The sequence below is a fragment of the Chenopodium album genome, chromosome 2 (genome assembly GCF_948465745.1).
Source record: "Chenopodium album chromosome 2, dcCheAlbu1.1, whole genome shotgun sequence".
In the NCBI taxonomy this organism is placed as follows: Eukaryota; Viridiplantae; Streptophyta; class Magnoliopsida; order Caryophyllales; family Amaranthaceae; genus Chenopodium; species Chenopodium album.
In genome coordinates, this window is record NC_137835.1 from 61,826,672 (window position 1) to 61,837,998 (window position 11,327).

At 38.6% G+C, this 11,327-nt stretch overlaps 1 pseudogene; it reads right to left on the reverse strand.

The window, feature by feature from the left end:
• Positions 1-2,605: 2,605 nt before the first annotated feature.
• LOC145599209 (T-complex protein 1 subunit delta pseudogene) lies at positions 2,606-4,494 on the reverse strand (annotated as a pseudogene).
• Positions 4,495-11,327: the final 6,833 nt, after the last annotated feature.

An 11,327-nucleotide genomic window follows, 5' to 3' on the forward strand; every position in this document is an offset into this window, starting at 1 on the left:
TAAATGGAGCCTCAAGTAAACTTAGATTCAGCTTAATGAAACCAATTCAATTTCTGTGATTTTCATCCAAGTAGGAAGCAATTGTTAGATATTGAAAGAGTCGTCTCAACATAGTTCATCACATATAAACACTTAACCAACAAATGTTCATTCACATAATAAAAAATTCTCTAATTTTATCAAAAGAAAATTATATCAAACTTGTAACAATACCTCAAAACAAAAATCACAACAAATTCAAACAATAGAAGATGAGTAGATGATAAAAATAGAAATATTGCCAAGAAATTAAGGGAAGATTAAGCAAAAGGGATTAAAATAATGGCATACTAATACCTTCTCTCTTCCAACATATTCGTCATAATCCAAATACAGATTAATAAAAAAAATAAAAATAAAAATAAAATAAAAATAGAAGTTTAACCGTGTAATAGAAAAAGGGAGATGTTCACGAGGAAAGATTAATGGAAGAATAGAATAGTTTTGGAGAAGACGTAGAGAAAAGTGAAAATTTGATAGTGAAGGGAATATCAGCTACTGGGGAAAAGTAAAACTCAATAAATTATGAGCCTTCCCATTCTTTAAATTATGGAGCAATACTTCCTTCTTGAGAGAAGTTAGACTAAAGTATAAACTTTTTCATCCTATGAGAACTTATAGTGGTAATGCAGTCATGTGCTAAAAAAGACGGTGCAGTAATTTAAACAGCTCAGTCACAAACACAGTACACTTATCATAACAAATTGGCGATTCTTTGTCCCTATATGTTCCATTTTCCAATTTGGATGTCCCTTATAAAGTGCTCCATTTCCTTAATAGGAATGTGGTCCCATTACCATACCTTTCATCAATATGTGGCCTTTACTAATTTAGCTTTCAATCAAATCCACTCAGCCAAATATTGAAACATAGTAACATGAGTAACAACATTATTTACTGTTAGCCCTCATCTTCTCTATATCCATTCCCATGGAATTCAAGATAGCCCTAGATTTTAACAAAAACTAGAGCTTTGATGCATTTTTCAGTCATCACCCTACTTAAGCAAACAAAAATAAGATCTAAAAATATCACTCATTGTCAACTGCATGGCATAAATTGATCGATAAACAATCACCTCAGATCTTTCTAGAACAAGTCAAAGCACAGTGAGCAAATTCATATAACAAATAAAAATTGAAGAGGCTATACACAAGACGGTCAGAATCAGCATGATATAAATCCCTATTATCAACAGTAACAAACTGCTAATACATCAGTTGTGGCTAGAATCACAATGCCCCGGCCAGTTTTTGTTCAAAGATACCAGTCCGTCCATCTTTAACAACTTAATTTACTTAATGTATCAACTTCAGCTTTCCAGTTAATCCATAGACAATTGATTACAGGATTATTCAAGGCTCAATAAGCTTGATCTAGAATCCTAAATTCCAGGTACTGAGGCCAGTTCCGTGTGTTTAGACATTATGCATAACTTGGATAGACAGGTAGATACAGAGAACTGACAACTCTCCAGTCTACTGTGAATGGTATGAACTTAAGATTTGAATATAAGGCATGCAGGATATGGTCCATATGAAATGGTTATGTAAGGGAGAAGGGAACCATGTTCTAAAGCGATGATGGATGGGGTAAAACTTTTGTGTGGTCCTCATGCATCATTACTTTTCCTTGGTTTACGTAGCTACGAGTAACACTTAGCAAAGCAAAGCGAGTACAACTTACTTTTTGGGTCTGTAACTAGGTTTTCCTAATACATACGTAGCATAAATATATATGTTCCAACCAAGATGAACATATTCCAACTTCTTCCTTACAGCAACACAAAACAACAATTGCGTCAAAAAAACACAAAACAACAAGCAGGACTTTCAATTTTTGTCATAAATCCAAAGATTTCAGTCCAGCCCAAAAGCCAAAACAGAACCGTTGACTTGACAGGCAACTGGGACACTTTTCAAACCCTAGCAAAGTCATGCCCAGTAAAGAATTCAAAATATTTTACTCCTTGAGCCGTTTCAGTCCACACTCCCTACCCCCCCCCCCCCCCTCCAATTCTTAAAAAAATGGAAGAATATGCAAACATTCTCTACAGCATATGCTTCCAACAATTCTCAGTATCACACGTCACAGTCCAAGAAAAACAAGTTTACTCTTCTAAGTATTCACATTCTCTAGACTTATATCCAAAATACATGCTAGACTTCCCTTAATTAAGCATGGAACCTAGATTAAACTGGAGGATACATCAAACAAGATAGCATTAACAGCAGAAACTGTGTAAATTAAGCAATTGTCTGGTGAAATAAGCACCAAAGTAAACACCATAGTAGATGGCTCTCAACTGAATCAACAGCTAGAATATTCCAGCCTTGTGTAATAAACACCATCAGAGCAAATTCTATACTTAAGTCACTCACAAAATCATAATAGTAAATCTGTTTAAGGAATATGAAGTACAAACTTCGTAACACACAACATAAAGAGATTTTTTGCATCAGAATCAATACAATCCACATCTGAGGAGAGAAACGAGACTATATCTTCTAGTAACCAAGAGAACTAACCTAAAAACTGATTAAACTCAGATGCACATAAAAAGATCTTCAGCAAACATAATAAATCGAAAGTAAAAGTAAACTTCAGCAGAGAGCAGCACTCAAAATTTTACAATAAAACCATAGCTAATCATGTGGACAGCACAGTGCCAAATCAAAATCCTAAAACAGCAAAAATAAAAGAAACGAATTGACATTGATCAGCAAAATCATACCACATAAGTCTACCGCACAGTAACTATATCATCAATCTTCAAAATCATCCTAACACACTCAGTTGCCAAGGAGATTGCACTTGTACAGACCAGCAATGGCTGCACCACATTCTCCTCTAAGATATTAGTGATCTGCCCCTTCCTTACATTGATTCCGGCATTGATCTCTCCTTGAGCATGCTTGTTTCTCAATTCGGTAACAATTGAAATTGGGTTCAAACCTGCATTTTCAGCCAAAGTATACGGGATGACCTCAAGAGATTCGGCAAAATGCTTAACACAGTATCCTTCCATTCCTTGAAGAGACTTGGCCCATGCCCCCAGCTGCCTTGCGAGCTCAATCTCTGGAGCCCCACCACCAGCAATCAAAAATCTCTTACTCACCAAACATCTCACAACACACAAAGCATCATGCAAACTCCTCTCAGCCTCATCTAAAACCAACTGGTTCGATCCTCGAACAAGAACAGTTGTAGTCCTTCCCATATTCTTAATCCCAGTAATCTTCACAATCTTTGATTCCCCAACAGATACCTCCTCAACCATATCAGCATGACCCAGCTTCTCAGCTCTAAAATGCTCGACATTCGCAATAGGCAAACAGTTCAAAGTCTTGGTAATGAACTCGATATCATCCCTCTCAATATCCTTAATCACCAATATCTTCGCTTTAGCCAAGTAATGAAGCGCCAAATCGGTGACAGCATCCCTCAAAATACTCTTTTGAATTAAAAGCACATTACACCCAGCAGCCTTAATCTTCTTAATCATCCCCAAAAGGTAATTCCTCTCCTCCTTCAGAATCCGATCCATTTGGGTATAATCAGAAACAACGATACTCTGCTCGATATCAGTTTTAGGAGGAGAAATCTGAAACTGAATCACACCAATCTTGGCATTCTCCATCCTAGTAAGCCCACCACTAGAGTGGGAAACCTTCTTATCGAAAACCAACCCTTTAACCAACTCAGTATCATCAACAGTTCCGCCATGTTTCTTAACAATCTTAATATCTCTCAAATCAACCATATCAGGTTTCTCAGGATCAACAACAGATAAAACAGCATCAACAGCAAGAGGAGCTAATAAAGAAGAATACTGACTTACAACCTTACTATTCAACGAAGTAGAGGCAGACTTCACAAGCGAATCCCGATCCGAAAGCTCCAACGGCACCGCCATCGAAGTAAGAACATGAACGGCATGAGTGGAAGTTTTGTGGAGCGCGTCAGATATCACGGTAGGGTGAATCCCATGAGAAAGAAGGAGAGAACACTGCTTAAGAAGCGCACCAGCAAGAACAACAACAGTAGTAGTGCCATCACCAGCAACAGTATCCTGAGATTTGGAGAGTTGTACGAGGAATTTTGCGGCAGGTTGAAGAACATCCATTTTGTTGAGAATGGTAGCGCCATCGTTGGTGATGATTACTTCTCCAGAAGCAGTTTGGATCATCTTGTCCATACCTTTGGGACCCAAGGAGGTGCGGACGGCGTCGGCGACGGCTTGGCCTGCCGCCATGTTTTGCTGGCGGATGTCTTCGGTGCGCTTATTGTCAACGAAGGTCTCGACCTTTGCGGAGGAGCGTGGAGCTTGGACTGCGGGTGCCGCCATTGTTGCGGAGGAGAGAGAAAAAAAGTGAGTTTTGGGTTGCAGGGGAGTGAGAAGAGAAGGTGTGTAAAACCCTAAAAATGAAATGGCGTAGGAAATATGAGAGAGAGTGACACTACTAGGGCTGTGCACCGGTCCAAAACCGGACCGGGCCGGGACCGGAATAGACCGGAACCCGGAATCGAGTTTTTTGGGGACCGGACCGTAATCAACCGGTTCGGGTTCCGGTCCAGACCTGTTAATTCCGGTTCGGTCCGGTTTTGGACCGGAATGGACCGGTTACATTATTTTTTTATTTTTCTTTTTCATTTTAGTATCTTAATATATACATATATTTTTAACGTCTTGTTTTTGTTTGCGTGTTTTCCTATTTTACATCTAGAATTTATAAATTACAAGTTTTGTACCTATATTTTTTAGAAATTTAAACATAAAATTTAAAATTTTCACCCAAAAAATTACAAAAATACACATTCCGGTCCATTCCGGTTTTTACTCGGACCGGACCGAAAACCCGGAATCCCTAATTTGTGAGGACCGAAGACCGGACCGGAATCAACCGGTCAGGGCCAGTCCGGTCCAATTCCGGTCCGATCCCGGTCGGTTTTCCGGTCCAGGTCCATTTCTGCACACCCCTAGACACTACTACACAATTCGTGGGAGTCGGTGGAAGTTCTAGACTTCTATAGATTGTGAGTTTCAATTTCAAAAACCAAAAAAATTATTAATTTCAATTAAAGTTAACTACCTTTTTGGCTGTTTAATGCACGGGTTGTTACTTGGGCTAATTATTTTCATATGAGGGAAAATTGTTTCATTTCTAAAAATTATAAAAGAAAAAAAAAAAAAAAAAAAAAAAAAGAGAGAGAAGGTAGAACCGTGAAAGAAGATGAAGGAAATTAGTTATTAGATATACATATATACACGTGAAGATTGTGGGATATAAAATGACATTTATTTTAAATTATATTTAAAGTCTCGGTGTTAAAAAGACAATTTTTATTATAATTTATATGTTTATGTAATGTGTATTAATTAAAACATTATGAAAAATTTGTGGTTTGTGTTTTTAAATACTAAAGTATAGATAGATATAGATATAGATATAGATTTCAGTTTAATTCAGCAAATTTCAATTCAGTTCAGCGCAGCGAATTTCAATCCAAAATGGCAGAGCCCCATACTTCGTACTCTTTGTTACTAATTGATTGTCCCAAAAAATATTGTTTATTTTAACTTACTTTTGCTGAATTAAAATTAATTTTATTGAAATGAAATAAATTTTACTAAAATTAAATTATTTTGACTAAATTTATGATAGAGTGGAATAGGGTTTTCTGAGAGCAGTAATGGGGAGAATGGGGTTTGCGTAGAGTTGGGTGGATCGTGTGCTACATTGTGTTTCAACTGTGTCGTTTTCGATTCTAATAAATGGTGCACCTTCGGGGGAGTTTACTCCGGCTAGGGGTTTACGACAAGGTGACCCATTATCCCCATATCTTTTCATTTTATGTGCTGAAGCATTGTAGGGCTCATTAATAAAGCACTACTAGAAGGGCGGCTTCATGGTATTAAAGTTGCTTCGTCGACTCCGGTTGTTTCACATTTGTTCTTTGTCGATGATAGTGTAATTTTTTTCTAAGACCAATGTAGAGGAGGTGGACACTATTAGAGAGATTTTACAGACATATGAACAGGCTTTAGGACATATGGTGAACCTTGGAAAAACAACCGTGACCTTTAGTAAGAGAGTTTCTGATCAGAGAATAGTGGAGCTTGCAGGTAGGCTTAGGGTGAAGGTGGTGGATGTGCATGACAAATATTTGGGGTTACCGACGGTAATTGGAAGGTTGAAGAGGTTTCTTACTAGAGGGGTTAGAGAGAATATGTGTAAGCGGCTCCAAGGGTGGAAGGGGGGTTTTTATCTAAGGCGGGTCGGGAGGTTCTGATTAAGGCAGTGGCTCAATCTATCCCGACCTACGTGATGAGTGTGTTCAAATTTCCCTCCTCTTTTTGTAATGAATTGCGTTCTCTAGTCTCTAATTTTTGGTGGGGTCAGAAGATAGGAGAGCGGAAGATGCATTGGATTGCGTGGAGAAAGTTGTGTGAACCTAAGGCGGGTGGGGGGTTGGGGTTTTGCGACTTTAAACATTTTAACTTAGCTCTCCTTGGTAATCAGGCTTGGAGGCTCTTAAAAAATCCCAATAGCTTGGTGGCTCAGATTTTGAAGGCAAGATACTATGCCTAGGGTGACTTTCTTAGCTTAGAGCTTGGTAATTTACTAAGTTATACATGGCGGGGTATATGGGGTGCCAAGTTGGTGGTTAAACGTGGCTTGAGATGGTGTGTAGGGGACGGTCTAAGTATCACTGTATGGCAAAGTTCGTGGATTCCGAACACTCAATCGAGGAAAATAATTTCTCTTAGAGGTAATGCTCTTGAGGACCTACGGGTGTGTGACTTGATTCATCTTCCTACGGCTTCGTGGGATGTGAATAAGATAAATGAGTTGTTTCTTCCGTTTGAGAGGGAGAGAATTCTGAGTATTCACTTAAGTTGTAGACTTCCGAAGGACTCGATTTGCTGGGATCTTGAGAAGGAGGGCGAGTATTCTGTTCGCTTTGCCTATAGTGCTATTTTTGGGGAGTACAATGTGGAGAATGAAGCCTCTACCTCGGGTGGAACGAATCTATGGAACAAAATATGGCATGCTAACACTTTACCTCGGGTTAATGTGTTTGTGTGGAGGGCTTGCAAAGGTGCACTACCCACGTTGGCTGGGTTGAGCAGGAGTTTGCCAAAGAGAGATGTGACATGTTCACTCTGTGAGGCAGAGCCTGAGACCGAGTTGCATTGTTTGAGGGACTACATTATTGCCCGTTTAATTTGGGATGTAAGTGGGTTGGGAGGAAATGTTCAGGGAACATTCTACAATTTTGGGGACTTCGTTGCAGCGTGTTTAACTCGCTTACAAAGAGCAGAACATGGCTTATTTATGACAAGTATGTTGGTCTATTTGGAATGCTCGTAACAGGTGGATTTTTGAGGGGGAGGAGTGCGATCTGAATAGGTCCATGTATTATGTGAAAAAGCTCATGATCGAGCTGAAACGAGAAGAGGTCAATGATGTGGGGGGCGGGAGAAGGGTGATGCACCGTTGGAAGGCTCCAAGGGCTGGCTGGGTGAAGCTTAACGTCGATGGAGGAGTTTGTGAGGGGTGGGGGTGTTGTACAGGAGCTGTTATTCGGGATGACAGAGGGGAAGCACTAATTGCTGCTGCTTGGATGATGGAGGATCGCTAGCAGCCTGTTATTGTGGAAGCCAAAGCCATGTTTCTGGGACTCAAGCTCGCTGTTGAATCGGGTTATAGGAAAGTGCAAGTGGGGACGATTGCCTTGGTCTATTTAATGCAATTTCACCACAAGAGAAAGGAAGTAGTAGTATCCAATTGATTTTGAATGATATTCATCATTATAGTAGTTTTCTTGATCAAGTTAGTTGGAGTTTTTTTCGGGAGGGAAATAAAGTTGCTCATGAGTTTGCTCATTGTCTGCCATGGGTAGTAGGTAGTCGTATATGGTCGACGGATTTCCCGTCTACTATTGTATCCCTCTTGAATGCTGATTTGATTATTAATGAAAGTTAGTTGCTCCTTGGGAGCTTTTCCTCAAAAAAAAAAAAAAAAAAAATTACTAAATCGAAATTAATTTTGTAAATTTGTTGAACTGAAATTATTTTTATTGATACTCTGTTATATTTTTTTTAAAAGTTAAGTTACTTAGTAAATCTTTAAGGAAAAATTAATGTCAATTTTCTAACTGACTCAATTCTCTTTTTGTGGGTTTTGAATTTTATGATCCTAAACTGTTTAGCTCGCAAATTTACGGGTCAAATCTAACTCGACCTGTTGAATCGTTTTATTTTATGGGGTTTTCTTTTCAATATCTTTATAAATACATTAATTGGGAAATGAAGACCTTGTTTTTTTTATTGAATTTGATCGTCCATTCGCCATTCCACATTCATTTCTCTCTCTCTCTCTCTCTCTCTCTAAGCTTCACGCCAGTCGTCACCCATACCAACCTACCAACCAACACGATTGCACCAAATGCACTCACATAACTCATATAGTGCCACCAGCCGCTATCTGGTTTAGTTTATATAATATAGATTACCAAGATAGTCCACAAATATAAAGTAATGCTTAAATTTAAGTAAATGAAAGTGCAATTGGTACTCAAAAAGGAGATGGTTAAATTGCGTACGGTACCAGTTAGTGTATTTATAAAAAAATCCTTAAAACAAGGGAAATCAGAGAGTGTGGAAACTAGCAAAGCGAAAACAGTAATACGATAAAAACATAATCATTTACCGACTCAAAGCCTACATTCTCCCTATTCAAATTAATTAACTCAAAAAACACAAAAACAATTACATCTAGGGCTGAGCAAAACTATCAGAAAAACCAAAAACTCGAAAACCCCATATGTCCGATCCGAAAATTAGGGTACCCGATCTGATAACCATAATCATTCGGGTTTCTTATCCGATAATTTGTTATCAGGTATGGTTATTGGGTATCACTTTAAAATTAATGGTTACCTGATCCGATCCGATAAGCAATTTTTTGTTTTTTTCTACTTAAATCTATTATTTTGCCAAATGTTTCGGGGATTTTTGTATCATGCGAGAAAGTTATGTCACTAAGACTGGATTCCCTTCCATTGTACCTGCAAAACAACGAAAACTCCGGTTGGTAGGAGTTTTGCCTCCGACCAAAGTTAGGTAGTTAAAAGTGCAGAAAGTAAAGTGAGAGAATTGATTGTATGTAATAAATATAGTGCCCCCAAATTAGAGTAAATTTCCCTATTTATAGGGTAATGGGAATCAGTGTCTTCTTTTCTAGGTCAGTAACCTAGGTAAATGGATTGCGTAATTTTTACGACTTTCTCAGGAATTATGCCCTTAAGGCCGTTTTTTCCAACTGATTAGGGATGCCACATGTCAGATGGTGATTGGTCCTCGTTGGACCTCTTCTAGGGCAACACATGTCACCTTCTGATAGGGCCATGTGGCCAAGGTATTTTACCCAAATCATTTGCCCTCACAAAGGTAATGTGGCGTGCCATGTGACGTTTGTGACACTTATCAATTTGCTAGTGGTGAACAGTATAAACCTTTCACCTTCTAGGGAAATTATGGGGATGCCCCTAAATTTACCCCTCTATAAATAAGGTTCCCCCCCCCCTCTAATTTTTGACATTTTCACAAAGTCTAGAGAGAGAAAGTTTAAAATTCTAAAGAGAGAGTCTTATAACAGCCTAATGTTTTCAAGACAATTGCTTGATTTTCTTCCCGCCTGATACAATCGGTCAGCGCTTGATACCTCTTTCTTTAAAAAAAAAATACATTTCAGGTACAATCTTTCTCCCTATCATCCTTTTTCCATTTGTGCATATTGTTTTAAATAAATGAATTCACCATCATCATACACGGCACAACCTAGGATATTAGTCGGCCGTTCTCTTGGTACAGCTGAGTCTAGGAATGGGGGTGCCGTCTCAAGGTGTTTGGACCACCCTTGTTCTTCCCTAAATTTGATTGTCCACGTGTCTATGTGACGCGGGTTGAGATTAGGTCGTTGAAACTAATACTCCCACAGTCAAAACTAAATTTGTAAACACTTAACCAACCCAAATATTAGTATAGAGGCAAGTCAAGGGTCGAACCCAAGGGAATGGAGGGAAGTTAACTATTGCTAAAGTTAAGCTATCTCGAAATGTAAATGGGAAAGTAAGATGTTTAGATTCAACTAAATCAACAACGCAAACACAAAGTAAATCAATAGATCAAGCACTAGAGATTAGGATCCGCATATATATACTTGTAATGGATACAATTTAATCGGGTTTGGGATTGATTAAGTCAAGTATTGCGAGGGAAAATCGATGATACAATCAAAAGAGTATGATAAGCTATTCTCCTAGAGGTCTAACTAGCGCCAATTACAAGAGATTCTAGCTAGGAACTTCACAAACCAACTCAATATACAAATGCAAGCCACAAATCAATTGTCCGTATCAAAGTGAACTCACAATGTAATCTAGTGCACCAATTAAAGTTAGCTACTCTTCAATTAATCACACACATGCACTTAATAAATTAACCAATTTAATCACAAGATTAACTCAATCAATTTCCCCCAATTAGTATTGATCATTACTTAGATATGCTTCACCATCACCCTGCAAAGTAAATTACTCACAATCCATGTAAGAAATCAAAATCAAAACTAAGCTAATCAACAAGTTAATCATCATCATCATATTAATCAAACTAAATTCAATCACTAATCAATTAAATTTGAACAATCAACAAACAATTGAAATTGAAAGCTAAGATTGCATTAAAGTAAAAGAAATCCTTACAAACTTTGGTGAAATCAATAGAAATTGTGCTTAAAATCATCAATCATCAACCATGAACTTCTCTCTCTACAAACTAGAGTTTCTCTCTCTAAAATTTGATCTCCCAAACTATCTCTAATTATCCTAATGATATCCACACTCTAAAATTAGAAGAAAAGTCTATATATAGTAAAACTAACAAAGAGAAGTTTAGTTAGATCGTCCAAAATAGACCAGTACAAGCACGACCTTCTTCAAGAGGGTGCGCGACCGCGCAAAAATGGGTACGGAACAGGGAGAGAAGGTGGCGCGCCAGCGCCAGGGCTATGTGAGCCTGCGCCACCAGGCTGCGTGGCCGCGCCATAGTCGCACGCGCTCGGGAACAGGGAAGCCCCCTTCACCATCTTTTTGATGCTCCTCGAGCGCTCCACTCGATGCTCTTGATAAACAAGGGACATGGCAGACCCAAAATCACCTCGATGGTGGGTTCAACACGAGAATTCGTACCCCCACGGCTTGAATGCACGACCTAAGGT